Raw genomic sequence first — 17,302 nt, 5'->3', positions numbered from 1 at the left:
AAAAATACATTTCCTAACACCTCAAATTTGGCCATGTAGCAAACTGGCAAGCAGTGCAGATCTTTGAGCACGTGTTACATGTTGACAAGGCCTCACTTCTGTCAGCGACTGTGCTGCAGCATTCTGTACTAACTGCAAATTCCAGATCAAGCTCAAGGGAAGCCCCTCAGATAGCATATTGCAGTAATTCAATCTTGAAGCAACCATGTCATGAAGTGGGCATTGACCTATCAACTTTAGCCTGGCCTCAGCTAGTTCCCACCAGCCTGCCTTTTGCCTTACAACCAGTCAGGGTCCAGCTTCAGAATGGTGGGCATGGAGACACATCTTCAGGTATACTGGGCTGAGGCCGTTTAGGGCTTTAAAGGTCAGCACCAATATTGAATAGTGCTCAGAAATGTGCTGGGAGCCAGTGTAGGTCTTTCAGGATCAGTGTTATATGGTCTTGGCGTAAACACATCAGTGCAGGATTATCTTTTTTATATATAACAATTCTAAAGAGCTTTGCTGTTTAGGTACTTTCACAGTGATTCAGAGTCTTAATTGGGATGCAGTCTTAAACACCCAGTTATTGAAGAAGAGCAAGTCACTCTGTACTTTGGAGGAACTTATGTCTGAATAAATATGCTGAGTTTCTTCAGAGTATGGATCTAACATTAAAGAATGTTTGCACGGCATAGTACAAAATCAACCTAATGACTGATTGTCCATCTGCAGAATTTTTTTATATTCTGAGCCAGTGAAGAACTTCTCAGATGAATTTGTAATACATCTGAGCCTTACAAGATCAGCAAAAACATATTTGGAACCAAGGTGATTCTGAACTTCAGCGACACACAAATAGCTGCCCAGCATGAAGGGGAAGGGCTGTCTCCCAGTGAAAATGCATTTGCTTTTTATGTAGATAGTCCTCATTTCAGTTCCTGGCATTCCAGATACTGCTGGGAAGGGCTCCTGCCTGAAACCCTGAAGGGCTGCTGCCAGTCAGTGCAGACAATGCTGGGCTAGTTGGACCAATGGACTGACTTAATATAAGGAATCTCTGTATGTTCATAAAAGCCATCACTTTGAGGGTTTGTTATTATTGTTATTATTATTTCTAATTCATGTGGGGTGAGTAGTCATTTTAATTTAATATTTTAGGGTCCTCGTTCCAATCTCTCAGTTTCAGGGTTTCTCCAACAGTCATTTGCATAAAATGGCTTTCAGCCTTATCTGTTATGCAGATCTTAAAGAAAGCACAGAGAAATGACGATCAGGGTGCTTTTTCTGTCAGGTACCCAATTTATGAGCATAGAGAGGAAAAGCGTGGTGTCAGTATGATAAACAGTCCTTAAAATCACTATGGCTAAGCAAGTGTAACCCATTTTGACCCGACATCCCCTCAATTGGATCTGTGTAAAGCCATTAGCAAAGGCATCACCTGTCACCAGGTCTTGAGAGAAAAGCTGAGATCCTCTCCTGTGGGGACCTGGGGGTCAGGTGGCAGTGGAAGAGGTTGCTTGTGTGCCTTTAGGGAGCCATGACAGTGATATGCTATCCATCTTGCTGCATGATCTAATTAGGCCTAATTCAATTTAAGGAAGTGGCAGGAGGGCAGGGGCAAAACTAGAAAAAAGGCAGGAGGGAGGTATCAACAGACAAAGAGTGATTGGCGGGCAATTATGGCTTGGACAGAATGAAGGCTGAGATTAGGAGGGTAAGTGGTTGTAAAAATTAAGTGCAAAATTGAATTGGGTAGAGGCCCAACAGGGACAGCTTCTCTGCCCTCCCTTAAATTACAAGCGTGAAATGTCTCACACATACATGAAATGGTAGAAACCATTTCTTCTCACAAGTGAAACAGAGCAAACTTTCTACGAGGCCTTGTTTAAAAAATGGTAGATTACCATGCACCACATCAAATTTCTTCAGAGCCTGGGTTTTGATCTGTTTGGTTTGTTTGTTTATTCATGAGGAGTGTCTAGCGCTTCCCGGAAATTTGTAGAAACCTAAAAGTATTGTGTTTTTTAAATGGATAGTTAACTTGTAGGAGTTTGGACCTGTAACACCAAAAATCAGGTAAAGTTATGTCAAGGTCACATTTAGGTCTCCCATCTTGATTCAAAATGGCAGCCGACATCCAACCTCCACCCCCACCTTGGGAACTACCATGCTGAGTTTGGCAATGATATATTGAGATGTGTCTGAATCTGCAGAGGACAAACGGACAAACTACCTTTGAAAATATATAGTAGATTTCCAATTCTTAATTGCTTCCCTGCCTGTCTTTTTACGTGCGTCCAACCCATGGGTAGGCCCTGGTTGTCTACTTGTTCATGCAGTGCATAGTTGAACTATAGATCTCACTCCCACAGGAAGCAGTGATGGCCATCATCTTGTGTGGCTTTAAAAAGATGATTAGACAAATTCAAGAAGGATAAGGCTACTAGCCATGATGGCTATGCTTTAGCTTCACAGTTATGTTCTGTATTCGGAAGCATTCAGAACCACAGAAGAGGGGAGTAGTCTTGCACTCAGGTCCTGCTTATGAATCTCCTGTTTGCAGCATTTGGTTGCCCACACTGAGAATAGCAAGCTGGACTAGATGGGCCATTGGCCTGAACCAGCAGGACTCTTCTTATATTAGGTTCCTTAATGCTGGGTACAACATTCAGATAAGTAGCCGTGTTGGTCTGACACAGTCAAAATAAATAAATAAAATGTCCAGTAGCACCTTAGAGACCAATTAAGTTTGTTCTGGGTATAAGCTTTCGTGGGCATGCACACTTCTTCAGATACACTGAAACAGAAGTCGCCACACCCTTATATATAGTAGGAGGGTGGGGCGGGGTTCTTCTGCTTGCTTTCTTCTGACACCGTTGACTCTTAGTCTCCTTTTCCTAATAGCTCAGCTGAAACTGGGTAAAGCCCCAGGGCCCGATCTGATCCCTGCTGAAGCCATTAAACTACACCCAAAATGGTGGGCTGGCATCTTGGCCAAAACCTTTGATGCAATCAACGCTTCTGGCCTCATCCCCAAAATATGGAAGGAGGCCATTATAGTACCAATTCATAAAAAAGGTTCTCCAATGGAGCCGGAAAACTACCGTAACATCAGCCTCCTTTCGATCATAGGGAAAATTTATGCCAGCTTTTTGCTGACTAAACTATTGCGATGGGTAGATGAGACTAATCAGATTGGCCACGAACAAGCAGGGTTCAGAATTAAACGCTCTACAACCGATCATGCGATAGTTCTTTACCATCTGGCACGAAAGTACTCCTCTCCTCCCCGGGGCTACCTCTGTGCTGCCTTCTTAGACCTAAAGGCAGCCTTTGACAGCGTTCCTAGAAATATTCTATGGGAGAAACTTGCGAAACAGGGCATTGATAGAAGACTCCTATGGCTTATAAGTCAGCTCCACGAAGGTACCCTTGCTAGAGTGAGACTTACTCCTGCGGGCGACCTCACAAATTCGATACCAATAAACAAGGGAGTGCGCCAAGGATGTATATTGGCTCCCTGTCTATTCAACCTATTCATCAGCGACATGCGAGCACCCCTAGTTAACTCATCGCCAAGTACACACGCGCCTAGACTTGTGGACTACCGCTGCCCACTCCTTTTATATGCGGACGACGCGGTAATTCTTATACACGTGTTGGACTAACCAGAGCTTTGAAGATCTTTGCCACGTATTGTCAACTCAACCAATTAACCATCAACCATGCTAAATCCAAGATTCTGATTTTCTCCAGAAGCCGGAGATTATACGAATGGAAGCTTGGTGGAGCAAAAATAGAGCAAGTCCTAAAATTTCAATACCTAGGAGTTATTTTTCAACACAATTTGGGGTGGAAAGCTCAAATTCAACACCTACTTAACAAGGCCAAAACTCTGTCATATGCGCTCCTCCGATTCTTTTTTTCGGATGGAGCTTTGCATGTTCCCTCGGCCCTAAAGGTGTTCAAGGCAAAAGTGGTTGCCGTGCTTGCTTATGCTGCCCCGCTTTGGGCCGTGATGACAGATCTTGCTCCTCTTGAGACACTGCAAAATCAATTCCTGCGTCGGCTCCTAATGCTCCCCCTGTGCGTAAGCAACGCAGCCATGCGACTAGAACTGAAGATCGCATCCTTAGAAACTTGCCTGTGGAAGCAAGTCTTCAATTATTGGTTATCATTGTGGCATAGATTACCAAACCACTACCTTGTCCAATGCTTATGGCGAGATGAATTCTCTAGCCTTTGGACTAGTAGAATTCATGCCAAACTCCTGAGTTATGGAATCTCTCCTTCAGATTCCCTAAAACTAGACCAAATTACTGCTCAAAGACTGATCCGCCAAAGACTGGATGACATCGATCTACAGCGAAATTATATGCTGGGGGGAGGTGTTTGTTTGCCCCAGAACATTGGTATCACTTTAACTTACTGCGTTCCATCATACCTCTCCTCCCTTTCGACTGTTGCCCATAGACTGGCCTTCACCAAAGCGAGGTTCAACGTTTTTCCCTCCAACGTCCTGAGACATAGATTCTCAAAGGGCCAAGCCCCCGCCACGTGCGAATGTGATAAGGAGACGCCGGAGTCGCTCCAGCACATCATGTTCACTTGCCCCCTGTTCAATGTGCCACGGGCAAATTTGTTGGGATCAATCATACAGAAACTAGAGGGTACCCCACCAAAATTCCACCTTGCTCAAATCTTGCAGGATAAGGATACTCATACGACCCTGAATGTGGCTAGGTTCCTGGTCGCTGTCCTTACCCAAAAGCGACGCCAAGGAGCACTACAAGCTAACTAAGGCGTAGTATGCCATTCTATTTTATAGTATTTTATTGTTATTGTGGTGGTTTAGCGGCTGTTTTTTTCCCCCACGTGCACAAGCTGTTATTTATGTGTTGTTTTTACCTGTATGGGCCTATGGCCGTAATAAATATTGTTGTTGTTGTTATTCCTCCTTTTCCTCTGCCCTGCCAGTCACAATAAACACCAGTCAGCACCACCCTCCACATCCCCCTACCTATCTCCTCTTCCATCCAGGCAAGGAAGAGGTGTTGTCATGGTTCAAGGACACATTCCAAGCAGCCAAAGGGCTCAAGGAGGGTGCAGAGCAAAGCTGATGAATGGAGTGGGCTGGGAAGAGTGGTCTGGAGGGCTGGGCAAGAGGTCCCCCCAATGAAATGGTAGATATACACACATCTTTTACTATACTTAAAAAAAATAATATTGAGAGCTTCTGCTACTGACAGTGCAATCCTATGCATGTCTACGCAGAAGTAAGTCCTATTGACTTCAGTAAGTCTTACTCCCAAGGATGCATAGGATTGCCAACTGAATTTATTATTTGGGCAGTCATTTATACAATTTATTTTGCAGTAGTATGTATCGACTTATGGGTGTGTGGCCACTGTGGTGGAACCAGACACACTGCCCTAAATCCACCTCTGCTTGCAGCTGCCCACATCCCCCAAGAAGGGGGTTCAATAGCCAATCCAGTTCAAGGGGTCCAGGGTTTGTTTGTTTAGGAAAGGCTGCCCCACTGCATATTTCAAGGCAGTAGGCACCAACGCCTCACACAAATCAAGCATTAGCCACTCTCTGGACCCAACCAACCCCCACACTTTACTGGACAGCTATAAGAGAGAGCAATCCAGGCTGCTTTGAACCACCTGGTTTCATAACTTTAATATAATTGTCTGTCTCACAATGAAACTGTGATCATTGCCCAAGAGCAAATCAACTTACAAAAATGACCTTTCATTCTCTGCCAGAGATTGATGTAATGGGAAATTATAGCAGCCACGTAGATGCTGCTGTTACCTAATTAACTTGTGATGGATGCTCATTGTGGGAGTTATTTAAACTTGCTTCATGGAGGGACAGGTTCTGAGGTTCACAGCAGATGAAAAGCAAGAATTCTGGAGAACCTTTTCAGTGGTGCAGAGAAGAAAAGGGTATGGTGGCTCACTGATAACATCAGGTTGCAGTGACCCAGCTGTTTTCACAATACTTACGGTATTAATTCACCAGAGCTTTAGGGTGGGGTGTAAGAGTTAAAAACGACAACAAAAGCCTTTCCAAAAAAAGGTCAACTGATGCAGTAAAAAGGTGTGGGGAACCTTTTCTCCTGTTTGGGGTGGGAGGTTGCATTTCTTCAGAGGCAATCTGCAAGGTGTTATGAATTGTATCACAAAGAGGTTATCAAACAAAGGATGCATAGACAAGAAAACTTTAATGCAAACTGCGCAGTGGGGAGTTTCTTGTAGCACAGAACAGAAATGAAAAGCACAATGCTGGAGAACAAACTTGAGCAGTTCCTGGTATGACCAGGCAGGAGGGTCTACATAGTGCAGGTTTCATGCAAATGATGGGCAGGGTTAAAGCCAACAACGGGGGGGGGGGGAAACTGCCCCCCTTCTCTCTCTGCCCCCCTTCTCTCTTGCTCTTTCTTTTTTCATATTTATTGATCTATTAATAACAAAAAAGAAACAGAGCAGGACATAAATATTTTTATGGTGGTTTTAATGCATGTACGAGTTTGGTTTTCTGCTTTAAAATACTTTAAGTAACTTTAAGTTGCCATGGCAAAAAAAAAATGTGACCAATAAATTTAATTAACAATAATAGAATTAGATATGTTAGGTAAGAAACAATTTCTACAAAAGAAAACAAAAATATTATGAATGCTAAATTTCCTTGTATAGGCAGCGAATTTTGCACCTTTGAGTTTGAAGCATAATAAATAAAGTCCCCATGCAGATGTGTTATGCATGTGAAACAGACTAACTAGTTAACTTTTATCAGAAATAAGTGGACCAAAATAAACTAAGAAGAAGCAAGGCAGGTGGCATTCATAGAATCATGGAATTGTAGAGTTCGAAGGGACCCATTCTCATGCTTTGCTAAAGACTAAACTCCCTGTCTTATTTTGAAAACCCCAAAGGATGCTGAAGCAAAATGTCACAGAATAGCAAGCAAACATCTGAGTCCACCAGAACTCTTCACACTGGATGTTAAGCAAAGTGTAAGAGGAGGTGAGAGGGAAAAAGCCTGGCGTGGTGTTGTAGCCATAATTCCAAGCACTGGTGAAAAACTCACCTTTGCTCCATAGTCTTTGAAGGGGAGTAGCCAGTGGTAGTTGGTTCCCATTGGGACTGGATGGGTGGAGGGCAGGGAGACCAATGGTAGATGGAGCAACAGGCAGAGCCATCCTCCTGGATTGGTTGTAAGAAAGAAGACAAGTGGGAGCTGGTTAAGGGCCGTCTGAGGTTGCCCAAATGGGCCAACCTCCACTGGGCACAGCTATAGGGGTGTGGCTGTAGCTGTTGCCAGGAAGAGCTCCTGCAGTTCAGGATTTGCCATTGCACTACTGCATTGCTCTGTTCACAAACACAGCAGGATTGTAGATCAGGCCCACCACCTACTCACATCTCCTGATCCTAAGACCTCTAAATATCTTTTTTTTATAGAATATTTATTAAAGTTTTACAAAGACATAAATACAAAAATACATGAAAAAAAAATACAACATGCAAAAGACAAAAAATAAGAAAAAATTAAAAACAAATCTGTTTTTTATAACTTTGAACTCATTAGCTTGTTTCCTTGACCTCCTCTCACCTCTCCTTTTTGTAATCCCATTTACATAATCAAATCAGCAAATTCTTGCCCTCTTTCATTTATCTTAACTCTATATCTTATTATAACTCTATATTTCCATCCATTATCAATTCATTTTTGCATATTCTTACTAACTTTGTTGCTAATGCCACTTATTTTCAATTCAACATCATTTTAACATTCATTAATTTTACAGTGTTTCTGCAGATAGTCTTTAAATTTCTTCCAGTCTTCTTCCACCAACTCTTCTCCCAGGTCTCGGATTCTGCCAGTCATCTAAGACCTCTAAATATCACCCAAATTCCTTGTGGTATTATTGTCCCACCTCTCCTTTGCTCAGCTTGCCCACTTAGGCTAGTAAGTCCAGTGACATGTAAAAACGTCACCTTTTGCTGTGATTTCAGCATTGCAAGGGGTCGGACCTGATTCCCCATTGGATCCCTTCCAACTCTACAATTCTTTGATTCTAAATGACAACAGTCCCCCCAATAGATTAGTGTAAGCTGCTCCATTCCCCACATCTAAGTTATAGATATTCAGTTACAGAGGCACAGAGACAGGGACAGGGGGGACGACAACCAAATCACATGTTGTGTTAGTCACATTTAAAAAGGCACGCTTAACTTGTCCGCTTTTATTTTGGAGACAAAGCAATCCAGGGCCCCGATCTGGAATGTGTTCCTGGTTGGAATCAGCCCACATCAATTTTCTGCTAAAAATTACCCCTTAGTTGTTTGCTATTGCCACAGAACATGGGGTGGGGGGGTGGGGGGGGAGCTGTCCAACAGGAAGTTATTTTCAGTAAAAACGTGGCATGGTTGTACCAATTGGGAGGAAGTACCAGAATGAGGCCTTGCAGCTGTTTCTTCTCAAAAATGAAAGTGGCCAATTGAACATGGTTATTTTAACATGTGTTTAACATCACATGTAGTTTGGTTCACAGACAATAACAGAACAGAATGCACACCCTGCAACATATGCATGTTTGTAGCAGCCATAATTATGTCAGCTCTCTTGATGTCAAGTTCTCTAGCATACACTCCAGCAGCAATACAATATATAGTTCCTTGCAATTTCTCTAAGGAGCACTTTTAGTGAATTCAGTAGGATTTCTGAGTAAGTATACATTGCAAAGTCATTTGATGAAAGTCTCCTTATACGTGATGGGCAGAATTAATGCACTGAAGTTTTTTAACCTGTTTGTGGTGATACCTGCAGCACTAGCTATAATGGTGATAACTCTTCCAGGAGATGCCCTTCATAAACCTTTACATCAAACCACAGAGGTGCAAAATTGAAATTGCCATAGCAACACTATCTGCCAGCATCTGATACTCCTTTCTGTTGAAAGCTGTTTGTTCCTTGCTGCCTCTAGAGGATGACAGTAAAAAAACCCCAAAACCCTCAATGGCTTTCATGAGGAATTAAAATGCACAGCATTCTCTGGGTTTATTTTTAATCTCTTTATTTTTAGTGCACATCTAGGGCAACAGTCTCTTTTGTGCTTCAGATTTAAATAATAATAATGGAGGCATGTGCATGCATGCACACACACGCACACACATTTGCAGGATGGGCATAGGATGTGCAAACTATTCTGGATGACATTTTTGGTATGAGAATGGAAATATTTGGGGGTAAGCTTAAATTCATTGGTGGTAATGAAGATCCTATCTAGACATGGTCAGAGGCACCCCTGAGGCTATTGGAGAATATCCTCCAAAGGGTAAGAATGAAAATGTGACCTAAAGTTGGATGGGTCTTTGCACAATATGCAGAATTCATTAATCTCCTAAACCTTGGAGAATGTATTCCCAATTACCCAAGACTTACATTCCAACTTGGTTGACTTTTTTGACAGGAAATGTGTTGGTTGTGGCTAATACCAAAATTCGTCGTCGTCCCCCTTCAGGCCTATTACATTTAGCAGTCAATGCCCAATGCAAGACATGTTGGTTGCTAGGCATTCAGATAGCCTTGCAAGCGGGACAAGTAGAATGATGATTGACATCTTTAGGGGGGTAAGGGGGTAATTGCTCCCCTTTCCCATAATCCACAGATTCCCAGATGTCATTTAGAGGCTGCGGCGGGAGCAAAGGTGACATTCAGCAGAGTTTTACTCAGAGTAGACCCATTGAAATAAATGACACGACTGCCCATTAATTTCAATAGGCATACTCTGAATTGAATCCTACCGTCAATTTGTAGCCCTTGTAGAACCCAAGAAAAGAGGCAAAATATACATGTACTGTACTATTCTGCTCATTTTTTAAAACATGAGAAATCTATTATTATTCTGAGTGCAGCTGCAACAAGGTAGTAGTGTACCTACTCCCCAAACTAGTTTGCAACAGAGGCAATGATGTTTCCAACTCTGATCTTATTTCATACAAGAAAGTGTAGACCTTGTAAGCATTAAAAAAAAAATTACCGTAGCAATGCCTGCACAGAGAAAGTCCATTGATATTTTACTAATATTGTAGGGAGTGGGGTGGGGGCTTAAAAAATGGGGATTACACCAGCCCTGGAAAACAGTCCAGTCTTGTTATAACCCACTTTGCTGCAGACAGGGGAAAGTAATGTATTATGACCCTGCATGCAGCATACTCCAGTATTGTTATCCAGTCTCCTGGCATATTGTTAGGGTTTTGTTTTTTAGGGAAATGTGAGTGGTGACTTTATAAAGTTGGTTGTAGCTGCAGAGCTAGTAATTAAGGGCTGAAAGCAGGTGAGCAAGTTGGGGAAATGCACTGAAAAATTATGGGATGAATGAGTGATTAACAGGAAGACATGCACACACACCTTGCAAGCAAATCAGGATGGCTGCTCATTGTCGTATAACTACTCTGCAAACAATCCAATAAAATGCTCTGGATAAAGACAGGATATGGTCTGACATTCTGTGTACGTAAATCAGGATGAATGCTTAATAAGCAGGTTGTCTGAAGAAGCCTTAAAACTCAGGAATCATCCAATGAAGCAAAACAGTGGGAAATTCAGGACAGACAAAAGGAAGTATCCCCCCCCCCCATGGTTAATTTGTGGTATCTACTGTGAAATCAGGCATATGCTTTGTATTCAAAAGATCCCAAGTTAAATCTCTGGCAATGCCAATACTTTATTTTTAAAAACTGAAATTAGTCCGACTTATGAACCCCAAAGGTAAATACGTTAAGGGGAAGCTTTCATTTCACAAAATTCCAATTTCTGCTTGGTGTTAGGGCGACCCCTAGTGGCAACGTTACATTTCTGTCCCTGTCTCTGCTTCTTAAAGGTAAAGGTAAAGGTACCCCTGCCCGTACGGGCCAGTCTTGACAGACTCTGGGGTTGTGCGCCCATCTCACTCAAGAGGCCAGGGGCCAGCGCTGTCCGGAGACACTTCCGGGTCACGTGGCCAGCGTGACAAAGCTGCATCTGGCGAGCCAGAGCTGCACACGGAAACGCCGTTTACCTTCCCGCTGGTAAGCGGTCCCTATTTATCTACTTGCACCTGGAGGTGCTTTCGAACTGCTAGGTTGGCAGGCGCTGGGACCGAGCAGCGGGAGCGCACCCCGCGGCAGGGATTCGAACCGCCGACCTTTCGATCGGCAAGTCCTAGGCGCTGAGGCTTTAACCCACAGCGCCACCTGCGTCCCTTCTCTGCTTCTTAGCTATTGTTAAATAAGGGGCAAATAAAACCGGAAAGCAAAAACATATTGGTCCATAATCAGGGAACAGGGACACTTCAGAATAAACAATTGAACAATAAATTTATTTATTTTTAGTTCTCAGGTACGCGGCAACAGGCTATATGTTACACAAAACAGGGCTGGATGAGGGGGAAAGTATTTATTGATTTATTAAGGTATCTGTATACCACTCTTCACTGCAGCAGTCATATAATCAGAGAATTGTAGATTTGTAGAGGGGACTCCAATGGTCATCTAGTTCAACCCCCTTCAATGCAGGAGTCTCAACTGATTTGTTGATAGTGTTTTATAGACTCCAATCTGCTCTACTTGCATCTTGTGATGCTCAGGTACAGTGACAGCTTTCCCATCTATCAATGGTATCTGGGCAGTTTGCTCCACAGATCTTTGTCATACACATGTACGCACATAGCTGTCAACATTTCCCCTTTCTTGCGAGGAATCCTATTCAGAATAAGGAAATTTCCCTTTTTAAAAAAGGGAAACGTTGACTGCTATGTGTAGGCAAACCATTGCACACAGAAGGGAGGCCCACCTCACAACCAGCACCAGTGCCCAGGATCATGCTCTTGGCTGTTCCGTTGTGGGGTGTGAACCTCCTTGCTCTAGGCAGGCTTCTGTGCTCTCTGGTGGTGTCTTCAGGATACTTCTTGTTGTTGTTTTTACAGATATATGCAACATGAGCATAGGATAGAGTGGCTCACAGCATTAACACTGCAAAAGTTCTTTCTTCCCCATTAGGTTTCCCTGGAAGCCCCAAGCTCACTGTCTTTTGTCCAGCACGGAGCAATCATGTGTCTCCACCTCCCAGCGTCAGCCAAAACTCTTTCTCATACACTTACACTTCTAGGCCTTTCGGTCCCCAAAAGGCATTCAGTTTGAGGCAGCAAATGTCAGCCCTCAGCCTTTTGTCTCTATGGCAACAAAGCTCACTTTTTAAGATGTGGATGACAGGTACTTAACTGAGTGGTGAAGACACCTTGACAAAGAAACTGATCTAACAGGTTCCTGCTTACAGATTCTACTGCCACTGATACAGGATTGCAGGTTTGGAAGGGGCAATAGGTATCATCAAGACACATCTGCCCAGACTCACAACAGGCAGTTAAACCCTTAGCTGTGCATGCTTTGGGTTGCCATATGTCCAGAATTTCCCAGACATAGCCGGAATACTGCAGTCAGAGGGAGTGTCTGGGCAGAAATTGCTAAAAATGTCCAGGAAAATCTGGACGTATGTCAACCCTTGTTGGCAGTGTCGCTTTTGGCGATTTCCCTTTAAAATGGCTCAAAAACTTCATTTTTTGTGGTTTTGCCAAAAAAGTGCAACAATGTTGGGCAACTTTGTCCTGATTTTCACTTCTTGAAATATAGCAACCCTATGTATGCTTGTGTATCCCAGCGTTTCACAATTGAGGGCCATATGGCCCCCTGACCCCCACCTCCCAGATATTCCAAGGGGGAGACAGGTGAAAATCGTGAGGCTAGGGGACCACAAAGGGAAGTGAGAAGTTAAATAATCCTGATTGGGTGGCTATCTGCTAGGCTAATCATGAGTGGATAAGGGGGCAGCCCACCAGGGCCTAATGCTCCTTTTTGCTATGTGTGTTTTCTTGGAGCAGTCCTGGTTTGTTTCCGGTGGGAGAGGGTGATCTCTGAGGCCTCTATTTTGACCAGTAGAGCCTACAATCCAGAACCCCCAGGTCAAGTAAGTGCGGTGGTGGAGTGGCAATGGGTAGGGCTGGGCAAGTCAGAGCTGCTTGTTGTTGCCGCCAGTGCTGGGCCCAGTGGCAGCCTGGGACTGACTCTGCAAGGTGCAGGGTGCAATTCATCCCAGCGCCTAGTGGATCAGGGCCTTTGGATGTTCCCAAGGGGCAGAGCCCGTTGGCAGCATCGATCCGGCTCTGCAAGGCTCAGGGTGAAATCCTCTCCAGGCCTAGCCAAGAAGGGTCGTCTGGTGCTGCTGACTTGCACCTAGTAAATAACCAAGTGTCTACTCAGAAGAAAGCTGCACTGAGTTCAGTGGGCCTTACTCCCAGGTAAGGGTGTGGGGGGCTGTAGTGTTTTATCTAGGCAGCCAGGGCTCCTCAGGATGACAAGATCTTTTTGCACCTGGTCAGTGAGGACCACTTGCTTTTTAAAATTAACCCATACATACAGAACTCACTGTTCACCTTTTGGACTGTATCTCTAGGTTTACCCCTCTACATCAAACTGGGGTCAAATAAGTGTTTACTTTTTATAATACACAGAAGATGAATCTCCCTTGGTTCTGGACTAAAAAGTTTTTAAGCAGAGGTTGGATGACCGTCTGTCATGGATGCTTTAGCTGAATTTCCTACATTGCAAGGGGTTGGACTAGATGACCCTTGGGGTCCCTTCCAGCTCTGTGATTCTATGTTCTTCTGCTTCAACAATATTTCAATATGTTCCTATCATTTTATGTAATTGAATTTTGTATAAATTGTAAAAATTATAAATAAAACATGTTCCATTTACAAACAAAACATTTAAATAGCTACCTTTCTACCAGTAGGAGGGGGGCTATGGGTGTAGCCAGGATTTTTTGGGGGGCAAGCTTTTGTTAGGGGGGTCAGAACCTCAGATTTGTATTGATTTTTACTTATTTTGGAGGGCAGCTGTCCCCTGTCCCCCCTTGGCTATGCTGGGGAGGGCACAGGAAGGAAACAAGGTTGGAAGAAGGTTGGGAAACACTGGTGTATCATACCTCTTACTCTGCAGATATTTAGTGGGATTTTTTCTAAGAAAAGCTTATTTATTTGGCACACAGAGAATTGGCGAAAAGTGCCTCAGGAGATTAGATCATTCTAACAGCACTTTGTCCTTGTTCTATGACACCTCTGAGCAGCAACACCAGCCGCTCTCTCTGGCCCCTCCTGGTACCAGAATATTTCAAACCCAGAGTTCTCATCCAGGCAATACATTGTGCCCTCATTGTGCCAGAGTTCAGCTGTGGTCAAGAAAGCAGAACCCAATGACGACACTGTGAACTTTCTCCTGTCCATTGTTGTCTGAGTGGATGAGTCAGAAAGCAACAAGCCTCTCCCCCCCCCCCCCCACTAGCTGAGCACAACCAATTAGTTTGCATCCTGTAACAAAGATATTTTTAGGGGAGGGGGAATCATAGGGAAAGGTCAATTGTTCAGCCTCTTTGTGACATTGTTGGGCCTGGTCCAAATGCCTCAGCTACACTCTTCAACTCTGTCTTCTGTATGTGCTTTGGCACATAGGAAGTTTCTGGATCAGACCATTTGACCATTAAGCTCAGTACAAGCAGTGGTTCTCAGATGGAGGACATTCCCAGCACTGCTAAGAGATGCCCTTATAGATCAAATTTGGTACCTTCTGCATGCAGAGCATATGCTTCTCCGATGAGCTTCAACTCCTCCCTGATCAAACCTCACCTTATACAGTGGTACCTCAGGTTACATACGCTTCAGGTTACATGTGCTTCAGGTTACAGACTCCGCTAACCCAGAAATAGTGCTTCAGGTTAAGAACTTTGCTTCAAGATGAGAACAGAAATTGTGCTCCGGTGGAGCGGCAGCAGCAGGAGGCCCCATTAGCTAAAGTGGTGCTTCAGGTTAAGAACTGTTTCAGGTTAAGAACAGACCTCTGGAACGAATTAAGTACTTAACCCGAGGTACCACTGTATTTCCTGCAGCCCATTGCCTGCCTCCACCTCTGTGCTCCACTTCTCCTCTAACACTGGCACACTTGGGACCCCAGGCTTTTCAGGAGTGGATTTCAAAGCAGCAATTTCCTTGTGAAATACAACCACCAGCTGTTCTTGAACAGCCATGTTTTGTAGAGATTCCACCATTCTTCATCACACTAGAGATGAAAACAGGAACTCTTGGGTGCTTGTAACAACAGCCAACATCTGCCCTTGCCCCATCACTGCTTCAGTTCTACCCCTACCACACAGTACCTGTTACCTGCGTTTACCAGGGACTCTTCCAGTGTGGTCACAAAGACAGAAGTGTATGACATGACTGTAGGGTGCAGTCAACAGGGTGCCGTCAACAGGGTGCCCTCCCTTTCAGATGGTGTTGGACTCCTACTCCCATCAGCCCCGGTGAGCATGACCAATGGTCAGGGATGATGGGAGATATAGTCCTGCAACATGTCACATTGCACCATAGTGGGGAAGACTGCCCAGGTAACAGGTGTGCCACTCAGTCTGCTATCTGAGCACCAATGGTCAACTGGAAACTTCACAGCCTATTATTCCCCTTCTTATGCAATAATGGAATACTGAATGGTATAGTTTTTTGTAAAATATGCTGGTATTTATGATATATAAAATGAACTATGAAAAGAGAAGAGGGGAAGTCACTTAAAACAAGTATTTTAAATTGTAAAACAGAAAATTTAATAATATATATACTTATATATAAAAAATTATATATGTGTGTGTACAAAATATGTCTCCTATGTTACTTCTGCTAGACAGCCTTGCTACCAGGGGTGTAATCTAGGGGTTGGCCATGATGGCCCCCAGCCAAGGGACCAACAGGCCCAGAGGCACACAAAACTTTTTGCCTTTCCAGTCTGGCTTGGAGTGGCTATGAGCCCACCCACCCACCCTCATGCTCCCTAGGCTGAACCTCCGCTGCTCTGGGCAGCTGCCAAGGCACACAGGCTCCTCTGGGTGCCTTGATGGAGAAATCTGACTGCTGGCATTGGCCAGCGGCACTATTAGAAGTGTGAGCAAAACACCCAGCAGGGCTTAGAGAGAAAAGAAAGATAGGAGAGCCGGCAGTGATCAAGGGACGTGGGGTGCCAATGCAGCTCTTTGCCAAAGGTGCAAGGGTGCCTAGGTATGCCTCAGCTTGTTACTGCCCTGCGCTTGATTTACCTCCTATAAAGATTACTGTAATGCCTTCTGTGTAGGGTTGCCTTTGAAAATTGCCCAGAAACTGCAGCTAGTGCAGAATGCAGCCACAAGAAAACCGACTGATAATGCAATGATACATCATTTAACAACTATCTTGCGAGATCTGCTCCGATGTCCAGTATGTTATCAAGCCACATAAAACCCTTGCATCTTCGTAGCTAGGCATCTGACAGAGTTTCTTTCCTCATGATAACCACCCCATGCTGTTAGAGTGGCATGCTGTCCTCCCAACATGCATTGTTCGCTGTGCAGGATGTCAGAGGGGTTGGTGGAAGTTGTCATTCAAAACATCTAGATGGCACCAGCTTGGTAGAGGCTGCTATGTGGCTGATAAACAATATAAACTAAAATTAAAAATCTAAAAAAATTATCTGAGTGCTGTTGAAAGTGCATTTATGCGCTCATGTAAAAATATCCCCATGGGCACTGAAACACCCAGTAGTGTCTGACCCTTGCCATTCTACCCAGGGTGCTACTTGATTAGCCTGCTTATTGAGCATTCGTTCTGATCTGTTTATTGGGAGATTAGAGGACACTGGATATTTAATGATGATTCATTCTGGTTTGCGGAAAGGTTAGATGATGCTATCAAAACAAGTATTATCCCACATTTTGCAGTGTTTCCTCATCATTTTCCTTATCACAAAAGCCTGATCTTTTGAAGGAAGCAGGGTAATTATTGCCAAGACCTCCCCATCAACTATAATTGTGCAACCTGAAGTTGTTGCTATATGACTAAATCCCACCTCAAGAGAACGACCGTCTGGAAGTGTCCATACTGCAGCTGGTGCAGTTTACTTTAAATGGTTATGTGCGATGAAGATGTTAGGTTACTGGACAATCAGATGTTTCTGTCATAATAATTGTATCGGGCTTAGTTATGTTATTTTGCTTTTGTGTCTGAACAGCAAAAACTCACTGCCAACATTAGCAGGTGAGCCTAATTCTTAGGACCCTGCATCAAACTTCACCTGCTGATTCCTGTAAATGAAGCTGCTGTTAAAGGCATAGGAGCAGCCCAGGGTGCATTTTCTAGTCAATTGACAACCATTACACATAACTTCTATCGTAATCTAATTTAGGTTGGATA

This window comes from Podarcis gaigeae (genome assembly GCF_964106915.1).
Source record: "Podarcis gaigeae genome assembly, chromosome: Z".
Lineage (NCBI taxonomy): Eukaryota > Metazoa > Chordata > Lepidosauria > Squamata > Lacertidae > Podarcis > Podarcis gaigeae.
This window is presented reverse-complemented; position numbering follows the sequence as displayed.